This window comes from Cyprinus carpio, chromosome A19 (assembly GCF_018340385.1).
Source record: "Cyprinus carpio isolate SPL01 chromosome A19, ASM1834038v1, whole genome shotgun sequence".
Classification (NCBI taxonomy): Eukaryota; Metazoa; Chordata; class Actinopteri; order Cypriniformes; family Cyprinidae; genus Cyprinus; species Cyprinus carpio.
Genome location: NC_056590.1, coordinates 2,549,776 through 2,568,141, shown reverse-complemented (window position 1 = coordinate 2,568,141; position 18,366 = coordinate 2,549,776). Strand labels below are relative to the sequence as shown.

General features: G+C 37.0%; 1 pseudogene; it reads right to left on the bottom strand.

Moving 5' to 3' along the window:
• Nucleotides 1-1,231: 1,231 nt before the first annotated feature.
• LOC122133935 lies at nt 1,232-16,881 on the bottom strand (annotated as a pseudogene).
• Between the last annotated feature and the right edge of the window lie 1,485 nt (nt 16,882-18,366).

Sequence of the window (18,366 nt, the reverse complement as noted above, 5' to 3'; positions counted from 1 at the left end):
CAGAGTGTGAAGAGTAGTAGTTTTGAAAATACTGAAGTGTCTCAACATAGATCAGAAGTGTTTGTCCTCCGCACAGGACTGAAATGGGAGGCCATTGAGATGTGTGTGAACTGGACTGGCTCCTTTCGTGGAGAACATGATGCGTTATGAGAGCGCACAGCTGAAAGAATTTGGCCAAGTGCCGTCTGAAGACAGAACAAACATTCAGACACACGTGGACTACCTCTGCATGCTGGTGAGTCTAGTGCTTAACATAATATTAATCATAGAGATCAATGCAATGAATGGATGTTTGAAGTTCAGGGAGGGTATGAGAGGAACCAGAATCATCAGCATGTTGTGCTCATTTGGTTCTGCAGCGGCGATGTTTCAGCTGTGTGTGCATTTAACCGTTCTTAAGTCATTGTTGTTCTCATTTACAGAAAGAGGCTCAGGAGCAACACAGTCAGAAAGCCTGGAGCCCTTCTTCCCACCAAACACCACCAAGCAGCGCTGAGAAACCCAGTTAACAGTAGTGTACACACAGCACGGACCACGATCAGTGTGCCCTTACTCAAGTGGTACTGTGATCTATACCATCACTCTAGTTCAGGTCATAAGTTGTCAAATTGATAAATATTTAACCCATTGCACTAGGGCTTGAAACTGCTATTATTGTAACAAAAAGACTTGTAAGAAACTGCACTGTTTTGTGTTCTGAATAGGCAACTTGTGTTCCCCAATGTGATTATGGTTTCTTATACTTATAGTACAACAATATTTGTGCAAAAATAAGAGCAGGCCTCAGGATTGCTGGTGTGGTATTTTTGTAGTTTTTTCTATTTTATTTTGCTCTGGCGTGCAAATGATGATGATTAAAAGGTAATCATGAAAATATCAGATTGAAAATATCAGTGTTTTTTATTATACAGCATAATTTAAGTATACTGTTATTTGTATATAGAATGTAAGAATGTTTAAATATAAATACTAATTTCAACTTTTCCAAAAGGCATTAAATGGGGCAATTTTATTGTTTCCTTATGATTATGATTGTTCCTTTTGTGAAAATTTGTGTGGTGTGAGTAGATAATATATAGATATATATATTATCATATATAATATATATATTAAATTATATATACAACACACACACCTCTGTGTACATTTGTACATTACAAAAAAAGGAGACGAACATGAACTTAGAAATAGGAATATTTGATTTGAAAAATGTTTTGTAATTATTTTTTTCCCAGTTTAAAAAAAAAAAACACTCTTGGAATGAAATTAAAAGTAGAGTTTAGCCAAGGCCTGTAGGAATTTCTTCTTCCTTTTTTGCGCTGCAAGCTGCAGGACTTCCTCTGGATTACTGGAGTTTAACTCTGTCTGTCCGATGGCCTTGTCTGTGTTCAAAGAGATAACCATCATTACCTTCATATCCATGTACTGAGCTCATTTAGATTCTTTTGTGATGTCTAATTGTTCCATATGAAAATCAAGCAACTTGTGTACAAATCTTGACTTTGAATCTGCACTGAAATTAAATATTGGGTAGAGATATTGTTTAGATTGTATTTCTAACACTATCTACAATAAATGGTTTTAGAAACTATGTGGCCATAATTGATTCTTGAATCAACAGATAAATTAACTCAGCTTACCGCAACTTGTCTTTTGTCACCCTCTCCTCGTTTATGATGAATGTCTAAATGCAAAAGTTATGGTAAAACGATGGACAGAAAATATCAGATGTGCTGAAAAACAGGGTTATTCAAATCTTATTTTTTTTTTTTATTAATTACTTTTTGCAAATTAATGCTTAAGACTGACAACAGCAGCCTTGTGTTGGTCTGCGGAGATGGAGTCTTCTTTAAAAGGATACATGTCAGATATTCCAGAATGGTCACATCCACAGATGTAGTCATAGAACGAATCCATAAGAGTCGTGACTGATGGAATGGAGAAAAATGAAATGATCTTTTCTGACAAGAAAGTTTCGAACTATTTTGAAAGGAGTGTATTGATGCTGCATGCCATAGGTTTCGCACCTGTTTTGCTCTTGTAGAGCTTTAGAAATGCAGTCATGTAGTCCACTTCCCTCAGAAAACTGACAGAGAACAGACCACCTGCAAACGTGCACACACTGGACATCATTGTATCAGACAATGCAATCATCCTGAAACGAGACTCGTGACAGCACACTCGATGTTGGGTTTGCTACCTGAGTGTGACAGTCGTCAACAGCGAGAACACTTGATCATTCTCTTCAGAACCTGCAGAAACATTCAGTGTGTGTCAAGTCCGGACTATATCGCAGTCACATCTCTACAGGACATTTTACTACCAAACCAAAAGTAGAAAACGAAAGAGTTTTCTTTATTCATTCACAACAGTGTTCAGCAGAGTTTCCAGCACCTGGTCGTTGTTAGACGTCAGGAGGTAACCGGTTTAGTGAAGTAATCGGAGCACACGGTCCCTGCCTGCAGGGTAATAGTGCATTGCTGCAGAATACTGGTTGGTTCATTGAAAAGAAACAAAAGAAAGGAATTTAATTAAAAACTTAAACTGAAGTATGTTTTCAAATTTAAAAAAAAGTTATGTTTTTTAAATGCTTTTTCTCCATTTCTAACCTGTTCTGGCAAAAATCTACAAGTACTATATTAATCATTCTTTTAGCATTTGAGCCTATTTAAAAATCCGAACCTTCGGCATGAAATTGTTTTTAAAATATTTTGATAAAAAAAAAAAAAAAACGGTGTTTATTCTTTGTTTAAAAGATTTACCCATCAATGCATCTCTGAACTCATCTCTGAATACTGTGCATCTGACAGGACTTGCCTAGAGTTTTTTGAATTGTTTTAAATGTCAAAAACATTTATTCCGAAATTCTAACTGTTTTTTTTTTTTTTCCATGAATTACTGAACATTCAGCATCAGTCCCTGATGTCAATAGATTTAAATATTTTGATGAACGAACGAAACATTGCAAAATCAGTAATTAATACTTCTGTTTAGTTTAGTTAACATCAGATTTTGAATAAATCTAAGTATGGTATAGCATGACTTTAATTTACTTCTTAAGTTGAACATGCTTGGGTTGAGTGATCTAAAACGAAAAAAGACTGATATTGTAAGTGTGCGCATGTACTTAACAGGGCATGTGCAGTGGGGGGTGATGTCAACAACAATCATCAATGGTAAGTATAGGCCAAACCTTTATACGATTGAATAATCCTCCATATCACAGCAACAAAATTCACGAACCACATACAAACACACACTCATAAAGTTGATTATACTATAAACAATTCAGCATTACACAAAAAACAATGTGGTATTGTTTTTAAAGTGTTAATAACTTGACTGAAATGACCCCCGTGTAATTGGATCTTTACAGTGTGAGTGCAGGGTTTTATTCATACACAGCTTCAACTTACCAAAGTAAATGGATCGGCCTGCGTGACAGAGCCACACTCTGATTGTTGGGGTTGAGGCTGAAACAGCATAGTTTACCAATTCCTTCAACGTTGACGACCACAGCTTCAAACATCCACAGACTGTAAACTGCATCACACACCATCATCATCATCAGACCATTTGAGAACCAAGATTACACCATCAAAACAAACCTTATAAATCACAAACTATCATTACATCCACACATTTAATCATAGGAGCATTTCTAATGGCATTTCATTAGTTGTGACATACTTGGCAAGAGCTGAAGGCCATATGGAGATATGCTCAGCTGTCACTTCGATTCACTATATCATCCTGAGAGAAACAGAAATATACACATCATATACATCAATTCACAGAAACAAGATTTTACCCATTACAGTACCTATCAGTACCTACACTTCAGTAATCATTTTAAGTCATCCTAGAGTATGACATGAAAAGGAATAAAGCGGCAACCTAAAAAAATTACAATCCAAAAAACTTAAAATAAAGCATAACTTCCACTACACTGATAGCACATACCCGTACAATATTGTGCAGCCGCACAAACAAAAGAGATGAGCGTTGTCAAACCAGTGGCTCCTAAAACACCCAAAAATTATATCAGAGTTTATACTGAAAGGTCTCTATATTTAAGATACTTTTATGTAATGCTGTGTACTTGATAATGTTACAACTTAACCCCGTAGTTTTTTTTTCATAAAACGTCATGAATTTGCTCCTAAAAGTACAACAAAAGATAAAATATAACAATGCATTAACATAACAATGAAGAATTATTTAACACTGCTGTGATCATTTTTATATATTATTTCGCAGATGCTGAAACAGGCTCTGCAGATTTTAAAGTTTTTTTCTCTATGTACAATGCACTGAGTGGTCCCTGTGTCTCACCGGGGAAGGATGCCCATCGAGGACTCTCTCTGCTTGAGAAGGCTCACTCGACCGTCACTTGAGCTTTGTGCTGGCTGGAAACACTGCAGATCTGCACCACCACCTCCCAGAGCTCCTTCGACCGTGCGTCTGCTCTCTTTGGGTCCTGGCAGCTCCTTACAGGTGGACGCTATCAGCTGCCCTAGCTGCATGAAGATTAAAACACAAGAAGAGATGATCTGAGATAAGAATTCCTACAAAGTATCACAAGAACATGTCTTCGCCTACTAGAAAATGTGTAATTTGAAACGATTTTCAGACCATGACTTTATTCCTGACAGTGAATGAAGCACAGAAGCGTTTGTGGGAAGAGTGCGGATACCTTTATATATGGGTTGTTGTTGACCAGGGTGACTGTGGCACCTGCAGCGTCAGATTACTCGTTCTCCCTCCCAGTTGAGCATGAACACAACACATTCCTCCCCGACGATCTGACGCAGAGGGAGTATCTGTAGGCCGTGGAGAACATGTGAACAAATTTAAGCATCCTACCCTTAATTATGAATGCTTATCTGCCTTAAAAGCCTAGATGAACAAACTGTGTGTAATATCTGATCTCAAGGTCAGATTCAATATTATTTCTCTTAAGAATTTCATACATTTCCAGAAGTGAGTGTGAAAGCCTTTGCTCTGGGTCATTTTCAGCTTTTTAAGCTAAAGATCATCAGACAGTTAAACGTAATACCATGTATTCTCATCTCCAGATATCCGCGGGACCCTGCTGACCAGGTCAGGTGGAGGTCTCTTCTCCATGTTGCCTTCGGCAGCGCCTGCCTCGTGACCTCTGACCTCCATCAACAGCAGCTCGTTAGCATGACCTGACGCAGCTTAGAGAAAACTCTGTCACCAGCTCCAGGCACGCTGTGAACAGCTGACGAGCGTGTGCAAAATCCTGCAACAGCCAAAGAGACAAAAAAAGTGTCTCAAACTACAAACTAAAAGAAAAATGAAATTTGAATGTATTTTTAATTTATTTCAATATATTTAATTTTTATTTTGTTGTTTTTTTTTGTGTCTCTTTACATAAATGTTTCTAAGAAATATTTCCCAGAAATAAATCCCGGCTAAATTAAATGAAAACTGCCTCATTTTTCGAAATTTAATTACAAAAAATGTGGCACCCTGAATAACATGAATGAATAAAAATTATAACAAAATTATTTATTTGAACTGAATATTCTTTGGTTATTCTTGGACTTAAAGGGGCGCCATGAAACAGAGGACTCAAAAATGTTCTTGATATTTACACATATCAGATGTTACCAATAAAAACATACTGCAAGCTTCAGAACCTCAAACTAACTCACCAGGTTTAAAATATGAACTATTCTTTTCTAACCTTCTGAAACACATGGATTTGAAAGGGACAATCGTGACGTGAATCCATACAGCAGAGCCGAACTTTTTACCCTCTGAGGTGTGATCTTCATTTATATTTAATCTTATAGTGTGTTTGTAATAACGTCAAAGCAGCGTTTTAATGCTATTAAAATAGAAAGGCCTATCTTTACTATAATAGCCACTCGCAAACCCTCTTTTGGAGTTCACAAAAACTACTGTCAGGATTTACTAAAGACCAGCAGTGTGTTAATATTCAGTTAAGACATATTAGCTATGAAAAGCTGTCGACAGAAATCTATTGCAGCCTACCTTACTGCATATGCATTTGCAGGAGTTTTCCTTTCAGACACAAAATTAATGAGAGGGGAGTATTTAGATAATTTACTAAAGTTTGCACCAGTAGTCAGTTTACTGGTATTTGTGCCATTATTTAACACCTTTTAAAAAGCATGTCTTAACCCCATTCTGCACCTGTGTTGATGTAGATTACAAAATGACGTATTTCAGGGCTTTTTGCGGAAAGCAGCATTCAGAATCATGTAAATGTCGAACAGCAGTTTTCCTTTCACAGTTTACATGAAAGCGGTTTTTAAACACATTTTGGGTTTCTGTAGTAGGATGGCATCTTTAGTGGGCTTGTAAATGTATATTCTTACAGATTACGCAAAAGGTTTTCACTGATCTAGACAACTGTGTTACAGGCTTAAGAGCACATTCTTACTAACAATAGTGCATATCCACATGATCTTGCTTCTGCGTCTTAAACAGCTGTCTTTCCAAAAACGAAAGTCTTTCTGGTGCGCATGTTAACATACTGAACGCTGCGGAAGTGAGTCTTGTTCAGATACACACCTTTATACTGATGCAGTGCAGACCCTTGGCCATGAGGATGTACACCAGGTCTCGTGTCAGGTTGTCTTTTATTGCTAGTATGACGTTCACATAATCAACAGGAACCTCCCACTACAGGAAAAAAATACAGTTGCAAGAATGAAAAAAGAAGTTGATGTAAACAACTATCATTTATTATTTTCATTGCAAGCATTCTTTGTCATGAATTGATATTAGAAATCACTCAAATAATTTCACACGTTATTATTCAATTTGCTGCAAAACAAAATTGTGTATAAGAAACACTGATCCAGTTTGTTACTCGATCAGCATTAATTAAAGACAGAAGACTAGATTATCTACATTTTATGTTCTAAAATGAGGCATAAAAGTAGAAACTTAAAAAACATCATGTGGTCTTTCCTGACCTTACTTGTTAACCCCTCCAGAAGGGTCTTTCGGCCATGCCGTGCAGCTCAATGAGGATTTGTTGGATGTGTCGAGGATCCCATGACAGAATGAGCTGCTGTTTCAAGCTGACTGATATTTCACACTGGCAGATGCTGGTGAGAACAAAACACAAACAACACCTCAACCAACAGCAAGCACAGCTCAGCTTTCAGAGGATGAAATGAAGAATTTCATATGCTCATTAAACGTCTGCCCTCCAGGATGTACCAGTTATATCGTAGAATGAGGGCAGTGTTTTGGCACTGAGGTTGACTGTGGCTGAGCTCTTCCCTCATCTGCTCCATCAGGATCTTCTTCTCCTCATCTTGAAGAAGTTTCCATGAAGATTTTGTGAGAAGACACCATGAAGGCCAGAGAAACATCTTCCAACCTGTTTACAAAACTGTCCTACAATGAAAAACAAGAAAGCAACAGCTATTTTTAATCATGGAATATTTGTAGTATGTTCACACAATGATAAAATATAAAATGAAATACAATAGCAAATACGAGACAACATTTAAAATGGCGAACAGTTACAGGACCTAATATAGACTAGATTATATCCTCATCTATAATCTGATGATTTAAATTAAATAAAAAAAAAAAAAAGACATTTATTAATGCAAACTGCTGCAGCATTCCCCACACCATGTCAGTACATTATTATGGTACAATTCACTTCAAAAAAATCCACCTTTGAAAAGCATGTAAAAGCAATAAATAAAAAAAAAAAATAGAAAAAGACATACTGTATGAACCTGATTAGTCTTAGTTCTTAAAACTGTAAGGGTGCTCACTTGATAAAAAAGAGCCATTTTCCTCTTGTTTGTTTCCGACCTGTGCTCCTTATCCACTGACCTTGTACACACCTAGGAGTCATGAGAGAGACAAGCACATGTGAGAGAGCCCTTTATTTCAATAGAAGACCATGTGAACTAGATCAGTTTAGTAAAAGAATAGAGTGTGTAATGTGCATGATTCAGCAACACAGCAGGGTTTATACCTCCAGCAGAAAACTGATGGTGTTTTTGCTGGGTTTGAGGAGCAGCTGATGGAAGGACACACTGAGGACGCCCACCCTCCAGTGCATCTCTCACTGCGTTACACACAACACAGTTTGTGACATACTTCCTCCAGAGCCCTGTCCCTGTCATTTAAAACACCACAGACACACATATATTAAAGGAATATACAACAGGATCTATGGACAGCATGTGTGGTATGCACATGCACTAACTACATCTCCATTTGTGAAACAAACAAAAAAAATTATTATAGTAAACCACTTCTAATGTAATTCTAGGGGGAAAGACAAAGAGGAAGTTTATAAGCAAAAATATACAGCTTTAATTACATTAATTCTGTAAGAATTTTGTACAAAGGAAAATAAGACTGGGTCTACTTATTCAATTAATCAGTGTTAGAAACCATTTAAAGAAGAAAATAATAATCAATAATTGTCCACAAGGCACTCTAAACAGCATCTCACCCTTGTTGAAGCTTGTGCAACAGCTCTAGCTCAATTGAATGTGTCTGAAGCTGTTGGGTAGACTGAATGTAACATTGTCTCTGATGAAGGCCTCGATCAATGCCTACATCATAAAGACAGAAAACAGAGACAGTAAAGGTTACTGATATACAAATTCACATTTCACCAACTGCATAGGCCTGTCAAGCTCCAGTGAATGTGTAACCGAGGTCTACAACTGTTATAGGAGGAACCAAAAATAAAATTATGTAGATTTATGTATCTACAGTGACTTACCATTTACCAACCAGAAATATTTGTTAAACCAATATGATATAATACAAAGTGCCAGGGTGGCGTATAAAATATGATCTATGCTGAAGGGTTCAACATACTATGCATTGGCATCTACACTACAATATTAGTCTGTGTTTTTTTCTTATTCCGACGTCACCGTAGCCACCAGATCCAGTACGTATCCTGACCAGATGGTCACTGTAGTCACCCGGATCCAGTACGTATCCAGCCCAGATGGTGGATCAGCACCTAGAGATGACCTCTACAGCCCTGAACGTCAGCATAGACCAGCACAAACTAGATAAGCCCCAGAGACAGATCCCCAGTGAAGACCTTGTCTCAGACAGCCACCGGGACAAGACCACAGGAACCAGTTGAGTCCTCTGCACAATGTGACTTTTTGCTGCAGCCTGGAATTGAACTGCTGTTTCATCTGGCCAGAGGAGAACTGGCCTCTCCAACTGAGCCTGGTTTCTCAAGAGGTTTTTTCTCCATTCTGTCACAGATTGAGTTTTGGTTCCTTGCCGCTGTCCCCTCTGGCTTGCTTAGTTGGGGAAAACTTAATATCCAGCGATATCGTCGACTTGATTGACTTGACTTACTCCAAAACACCAAAAGCTGGATAACCGTTTGATGACATATCCCAAAAACAATTCAAGCTGGCAGCTATCAAACCCTTATCAAAAGCTCCAACTTGTCCCATGAGAACTGGTTAATTATAGAGCAATCTCAAATCTTCATTTATGTCTAAAATAAAGTATAAGAAAAAGTAGTTTTGCCCCAGCCAGCTGTTCATTTCTGCAGAACCGGTATCTGTGGAGAGTTTCAGTCAGGATTTAGGTCCCATCATAGCACAGAGACTGCATTTTTCAGAGTTACAAATGACTTGCTTGTATCATCTGACCACAGCTGCACACCTACCTATCCAATTGCTACCAGTTTTTGTTTGTGTTAATTGTGGGATGGAGTACGGAGTACCACAGGGTTCAGTATTAGGTCCTGTACTATTCTTTGCATATGCTTCCCTTGGGAGAGATGGTCAGGAACCATAGCGTTAGTTTCCACTGTTATGCAGAAGATACTCAGCTTCTCCAGTCCTACAGAAATACCTCAATTCTATAAGTTAACAGATGTATTAGTAATATCAAAGACTGGATAGCTAGTAATTTCCTATGTCTGAATTCTGACAAAACTGGAAAAAAACTGGGATGTATTAGTCAGCCCAAAAACCTCTGAACATAACATAATAAAACAATTTTTTTGACTATAATGCAGACTTCTACAGTTGAGACCTAATGTCTGATAGAAATCTGCGCTTTGAAAATCATATTTGAAATGTTAGTAGAACAGACTTGTTGCTACACTGAGGTATGCTGTTTGTTTCTGATGCTAAAAAAAACTAATTTATGCATTCATGACCTTAATACTGAGAAGTCTAACCAAAGTCTGCAGGATTTTTGATTAGTCTGTCATACATACATCTATTTAATTTATTCATACCTCACTGTTATTTTTCATTATTGATGTCTGCTGGAACTGAAAACAACCTCTCTTATCCTACAAGTGCTGCTCTAAATTATTGAATAGAATCTAAAGGTAATATTAGTCTTTTGTATTCCTCATCCTTGGTATAAATATCCAAACTATCCAGCTCTGGCCCCCAGCATGATGTTGCTGTTTGATGCGATGGGCATCTCTACAATGTGTGTAAAGCTGCTTTAAAAACAGTACATATTGTGAAAAGCACTATACGATGAAAAAAAATACCTAACCATGGCACTATTACTAAATAAAACGCCTTAATTCAAGAGTTAAAACCACTCACTTACTCAATTAGAAAGTCATCGTATGAGTTTGTGAACAAGGGTCATACCAAAATTCAGGAGAGCTGTTTTTTAATCAATAAGAGTACCATGGTACATATTTAATGGTAGCACAGTGCAGTGAGAGTACTTGCTGACCCCATAATCGTGGTTCCTCATGAAGCAACTGATCTGGCCGTACGGGGTGTGCTGGCTCTCGCTGGGGTCTGAGGCTCCGGTCAGGGTTTTACAGGCACTCCAGTATCCAGCCAAACCGCTGCTCATCAACACAACAGAGAGATGGGGGAGGAATCCAGCTGCCATCAGACACAAAAACAAAAGATCATCTCATGATTCAGAAATGCACATTAATTATCTCAACAGATTACTACAGTCCTGGATGCTTGACTGGTCAATACTGCATTTCAGTTGTGTCATGAAGGTGAGTATAGCATGACAGCATGTACTGTTTTGGGGGAAATTTTTTTTGATGATTTGATAATGTCTCACCTTTGTGAGCAGTTCTCGTGCTTTTTCGAAGTGTTCTCTGCTTTCTCATACACTGAAGGGTCAGAACAGCCTTGCTGAAAGTAAATGCCTCCTAAATCGTAATGCACCTGCCAGATATTAACATAGTTCACTTTTAAAGAAAGAATTAACCCAAAAATTTAAATTTCCCAGAAATATTCTCACCCACTGACCATCCAAGATTTAGATCAGTCTGTTTCATCATGGGAACTTCTGACCAAAATGTGAGTCCGTAATTGATAATAACGCTTGCTCTAGTGAAAGTCTCTCACATCAAAATCCAAATATTTGTTTAGAACAGTTTTGCTTGTGATTGATCTGTTCATATATCTCTCCTGATGACTTTTTCACTGGTGAAAGCAAAATTATGCATTATGGACTCGTAAATTAGCTGGAAGCAAATGCTTAAAGTTAAAAACTTCTTAATTATTTATTTCTTATAAACACACACAGCTTTTGCTTGCCTTCTCAAGTCATTAACTGATGAACTGGAGAGTAGTGTGGATTACTTGTCGATTATTGTGATGTTTTTATCAGCTGTTTGGACTCTCATTCTGACGGCACCCATTCACTGCAGAGCATCCATTGCTGAGCAAGTGATGTAATGCTACATTACTGCAAATCTTTTTCCAATGAAAAAAATAAACTCTTTTGCATCTTGGATGGCCTGACGGTGAGTGAAAGAGTTAACTAGTGTGACTGATTATGCCTGTAGGACACACCTGAAAGTGCAGGTGATGCGGCGCTGATGCGCAGTCCTGCGGTGGAGGACTCAGTCTCTCTCATTGGCTGTACTGGGATCAGCAGCTAGCAGGTCTAGGGTTCGAAGCGTGTGGACGTAGAAGTCTTTTTTAATGTTTAGGGCTCCTTCTAACACACCATGATAGAGTCTGTGGCCTGTTCTCTGAGCTGAGGAGCACAACATCAAACAAGAAACAGGGCTATGATGAGCTTTCTTTGAGAATGAAAATGGCATTTTAAAGCGTGACATCAGACACTGATGAAACACATCAATCCTTTGTACTTGAAATCAGCATGAAGGAAGAAAGTTGTGGCTTGTATTACGCCTCACTGCTTCTTTTGCTGTTATTCTGCTGTTATCCTACGTACTTCTATTGAATTAGTAATCCAATATTATGGGAAAATCTCCTTTCACAACCCAAAGCTTATCAATCACATATCAGTATATAAAAGCATTAATTTCAGTCATACCACACTCAGTATGTTCTCTGTGAGTTCCTTTTCCTGCTGGACCAAACTCATCCTACAGAACACAAAAACACTATTAGCACTTCAACAGCTCACAACACACAAAACACTGACACCCCTGTTATTCCTTCCTTACATATTCAGCTGATGTGGTCCAGGTTTGGTACTGTTTCTCTGGAAAGCTGCTCAACACAATGGTACGAATGGCCCTATTGAGACAAAGATCATATTACACTGTGAACACAGCAAGTGGCTGGACCACTCAGCTATAATCTGCTGCAAGCTCAAAGCTACACTTAAGCAACAGTAAAAGAAGTGGATTTCTTTGTTGCTTATTTAATTTGCTTCAGAAATATGTCAAATGTTTCTCTCTCTCTCTCTATATATTATATATATATATACACACTGTGGTCAAGATTCAATGGACCTGAGTATATTATTCAGTTTATGTCAACAGTTACAACACAGAGACACTGTTCAGATGTTTTATTTCAAGACATCTGTCAGGTGTTTGTCCTTCAAAAGGACTCATTTCTTATTACGTTTCTCATCCCAAGCCACTGTTGCTAAATCCAAAACATCATTTAAGAGCTAGTAATGTAGGCTTGATCCATTAATATGCAGATTAACACAGTTATTGAAGAGAGAGAGGAGAGAGAGAATTACATATACATTTGTATTTATCCTATTTTTATTCATGTTTGTTTGCTTGGTCAGTATCTTTTTAGTGGTTTTGGTTTGTCAACCAGAATCAGAATCAAGCATTGAACAGCCCCATAGTACAATATGGTGTGCCAATAATTGATAAAATTAATTGAAAATTAATCACACAACAATTCTGGCTGAGAAATAACCAAAATAATAAATGAAAAATAACCCAAAATATAATTTAAAGTCATGTTAGATGAAATAAATATTTTGATTTAGCATTTATATTGATAATAAATCGATAATATTTTTTTTTAATGAATATTGAAATATAAAATTATAAAAAAAAAAAAAAATGATGTGCTCAATATAAAACTAAAACCCACCAGTAGATGGCAGCAAGTCATTGTTTTATTGCAGGGGTCTCCAAACTCGTCTTGGAGGGCCAGTGTCCTGCAGAGTTTAGCTCCAAATGCCTCAACACACCTGACTGGATGTTTCTAGTATGCCTAGTAAGAGCATGATTAGCTGGTTCAGGTGTGTTTGATTAGGGTTGAAGCTAAACTCTGCAGGACACCAGCCCTCCAGGACTGAGTTTGGAGACCCCTGCTTTAAAGAGTGAATAATTTATTCAACCAGTTAGTTTAAAAAGGCTAATTCAATCAGAAACTAAGCCTGTGACTGTTTTATGTTTTTGTTTTTTTTTCCACATAAATCTTGTCTAATTTCAAGGCCCCGTGCCCTCCAGGTTGCATTTGTAGGCTGCATACACCACAGAGCAGGCCTCACTTCAGAGAAGTAATCGTTGCAAAACTGACTATAATTACTCACGGGGCATAATATACTGTAATGTCTTTCTAACTTTGGAACGAAATTGTAAATCTTCTGAAAGAGGCAGCCTCGATGTATGTGGCTGACAAATGCAATCTCCAGAAGACCTTTGAAATGAGACGCAGCCACAAATTTTACAAAGTTTTATCTAACCCTTCATAAGCTATGACATACAGTTATGATGTGTTCAAGTCATATCGGATAGATCATATTTTCGAGCTGAACGCACATCACACATCAAACGCCACCACAAAGTTGTTATTACGAGTGGGAAACTCAACATTTTTTTTCCAAGATGGGGGCGTGTCGGTGAGAAAACAAGTCGGATGCAACGGATGCAGCCAAAGAATAGAGATAAGCATCTGAATTGACGGTAAATTAGTTGAAATGAATAACATATTATATATATTGAATAATTACCATAGAATATATGATTCAGTTTACATCACCTTCATAAATTGTTATAATAGATTATATGATTCAAATAAAACACGATGCACATTCTTTATTCATCATTTTGTAGATGTAGAGTAAAAAAAAAATATATTGAATTTTATATAGAAAATCGCCATTTTGTACCAACTAAAGTGACTTGAACGCACCTGACATCGTAATTACGACCAATCATAAATACAAACTTCCCAGGAGGACGTGAATGCACCATTAAAACTGTCACACTGACCATCTGTTGTAGATGAGCATAGCCATGGCTGTGGTGGGCGGCAGGGTGGACAAATCCAGATCTACATGTTTAACTCCAGGAGGGAACACGACTGGCACACAGAAGCTCATTCAATAACATATTAAGCACAGGGATGGTCAAACCGTCAATCAAAACAGAAAGACAAAGAGGACACTTTAAATAAGAAGAGAAGTTATAAAATGTTGTCTAAAGATGTCAACCCAGTTTTTACATTTTTCTGAATAGAATGTAAGTGAAGTTTGCCTGTGAGAAAAATGATGGCCACAATGCTCAGATATTTGCTTTGTGGGCTGTTCTAAATTAACTTGTGTGTTTAAGCACATTGCTGAATGGCTCTTAGCATGTTAAAGTGGAACTCTGGGTATTTGCTAATAAAAATAAAAAAAAAGATTTATTTCATTTCCCTGAAAGGAAAAACAACCATTCAAATCAAATGCTTCATCTTCACTCACCCCCTTCTCTAGTACTTTCAAGTCCCATGTCAGGTGGGCAGCAACTTTGAGTGCCATCAGCTTCAGTGTGCGGTTCCCTGCGGTTGTCCGCTGGTGGCTGAACCTGGTTCTGCTCATTCACAGACGGTTGGAGGCGGGCTCAAGAAACTGAACGATGAGCTGAACAGGAGACGGGTCTGTGGGAACCATCTAAAACTTAATTCTGAAGCTCAGGAAAACCGAGGAAAAGCATTCGCAGCCTGATTTTAATTCTGTGATGTGACAGGTTTCCCAGTGAAACAGCACATTCAGTGAGGGGGGGGAAAAACAGGAATTGATCCTATCCATGCAGAAATTATGAAGACATGATACAGGTTGAACTTAAAATAATATACTGCACACATATAACTAGGACAGTCCTCTGGCATAACCTCAGCCTTAGAAAAACACTTATATTTACTACTAAGTAAATGATAATATGCAATCTCCTTCACACAATGTAAGAGGATTTGTTTGTTTTCCTGACATTTTGTTTCTTTATGTGTCCTGTCACAGTTTCATAAACTGAACTGAAAATATTCTACAGTTCTCATAATAACACGAAAGAGCTCTAACACTGTTTTGCGCCATTGTTTTTGGCAATGTGTCTGTCAATCGAACTACAATAGACATCACGACACGGCTTGGTGGTGACTCTAGGACATAAGATGCATACCTGGATGAGGGCCCTGCAGGTGCTGCTCCAGTAACGATGGATCAAGCAGAAACTCAAACCAGGAGGCCTGTGGCGGGGTGCAGGGCCGACTGCCGCTCACCGCCTCCCGGTCTGCCGCCTCAGCGCTCATACTGACCTGCAGACAAACATCAGCACATACAACAGCGCATAGCATTCAGTACATAAAGCTTTTTTTATATGCTTTATCTGAACCATCTGTTTACACTATGGTACAACAAACAAGAACAAAATAATTACAAATAACAGCAATTTTTTAAAGAAAGAAAACATGAACAACCAATCCCATAGCTAAAAACAGAAACAATCAATACTAAAGGAAAAAGAAAGAAGAGGGTATTATACAGAACTATACAAATTAAACATTAAATACAGTAGAAAATGAGTAGGCCGTGTAAATTGTACATGTTCTAAGAGCTTTCTTGTTAAGTGAAACTGAAATTGTAAGGAATATTTTTTTTCTCTTGTAAAAAAAAAAACACACTACAAAAACAGGTTTACAATTTGAAAATGTACATTTGTGAATACAGAATCTACTTAAGAAGAGAATTAGGTTTATTACAAAACTAAACTACTATTCAAAAAATAGTAAATTTGGGATTTGAAAAATTTCCAAGAGTAACTATTTCCAGAGTAACTGCAATATATGCATGACCAAAACAAATGAAGAAGAGTTTCGGTGTCATTCTGACAACAGGAGCATTGTCCAAATCAGATCCAATTTTTTTCTTCAAATGTTTGACAGGGTAAATGTTATGAAGTATAAATCATAAACAGTATTTCTGAATTGAGTGCGGAATGTATGTATAATGCCCCAAAATGCTGTCTAGGTAGGCAGCTCACTAGGATTTGGCACACAGTCCATGTTTGTGATGTACTAGTTCAACATTTTTTTAGCTTTTAATTGCAATCATATTATTTCATTACGTTTTAGTTACCGATGATTATTGACGCTAGTAATATTGGTGTCAGTAATGTTCAGAGTTAACAATATCAGGTTCGTGAAAACTGTTTAGATGTGAGTCAGTGCTAGTCTTTGATCATTTCCTGCATTATCACTCACCTGCTTTGAACTTCTGAATTAAAAATACGATTTATATCACAAACTGTTTCTATTAACGCAAAGACTAGTGTTTCTAAGGCGCCATAGTAATGTGTTTCTTCGTTGTAGGATCTATGAGAAACTGCGCGAATCAGCGCCGCTTACTGTACAGGCGGTTAAGGCAGTGTTCTTCTTCTTCTTGTACGATTTAATGGCGGTTGACAAGCCAGCCTATGATGTATTACCGCCACCAACTGGACTGGAATAAATAAATGGTATATTAAGTGTGCTTTTGTGTTATTTGATGTTTTTGATGATCACATATTCTCTATATGTTTGCTTTAAGACATCCCAGATGTATAGCCTATGTATTTGTGTGAAGCAGGTGGTGAAATGTTGTTTTCGCGATACAACATCTACATTTAAAACGTAGTGAATACTTCAATTCTGTAAAATATTTTTTTTTCTTCATCATAAGTGACTGTACGTGTAGCCCAAAGGTCAGTGCAGGAACTGCAGTAGAGGGAGCACCATGAACATTCAAAGGTCCCCGAATAGTTTAATATTTCAGGCAGATTTTTGAAGGGTTTTTTTTTTTTTTTTTTTTTTTTTTTTTTTTTTACTTTATTGAACAATGTAAACTTTACAACCATAAATGGCCTGGTACAAATAGCAAAATTTCTTATTCAGACAACAGACAAGCATCATAACATAAGGAGAAGAGGAAGAGGAAGAAGAAGAAGAAGAAGAAATCATAACATAAGGAGAAGAAGAAAGAGAAGAGAGAAGAGAGAGAGAGAGAGAGAGAGAGAGAGAGAGAGAGAGAGAGAGAGAGAGAAGATAGTGATAAATTATTATTATTAATGTATAATAATTTATAGGGGTTTTCTGGGGGTTTTAGGCTAGATTTTTGAGATTTAATTGTTTATTTTTATTTTTTTTTTTTTCATTCGTGTCAGCGACAAAAAGTTTGTTGTGAAATACATAGAAATTTGTGAGAATTTTTTTGAGTATTTTGTTTTTGTGAAAATATATTTTCAAGAGTATTATTATTGTTTTTTTTTATATATTGTGTTTTTTATTTTTAAAATATAAACCGAATAATATGTTTTTCTTTGTTAAATGTAAGTTTTCAAAATTAGGAAATAACCAGTAATGCATATCTTCCAAAAGGCACAGGCAAATTTACAATCATAAAAAAGATGTTCTGTAGTTTTTAATTTGATCATCACAAAAGGAACAGTTGTTAACATCAAGACCAAATCGACATCTCAAAAATTCTCTAGAAGGATATACTGCATTAAGAATTTTAAAATGGACTTCCTTTGCCTTTGGTGCAACTGGAAATTTCAAATATTTTGTTCTTAAAATTTTAACTTCATCCCTAGACTGCTGAGGCTTTGATCTGAAGCACCTATCGCAAGCCGTTTTAGCATTTAAAACTTGTTTTGGACTATCCATAAATATAATTTCGGATAGTCACAATTGTAATTTGATAGGAATCAGAATCAGAATCAGAATGAGCTTTATTGCCAATGTTTACACATACGAGAATTGACAGAAGCAGAACTCCGCAGTAGTGACAGAAACAAAAACACACAATAAAAGAATAAAAAAATACAAATACAAAGAGAGTCACAATCAATTAGAGATATCTGCAATTATAATTGCACTA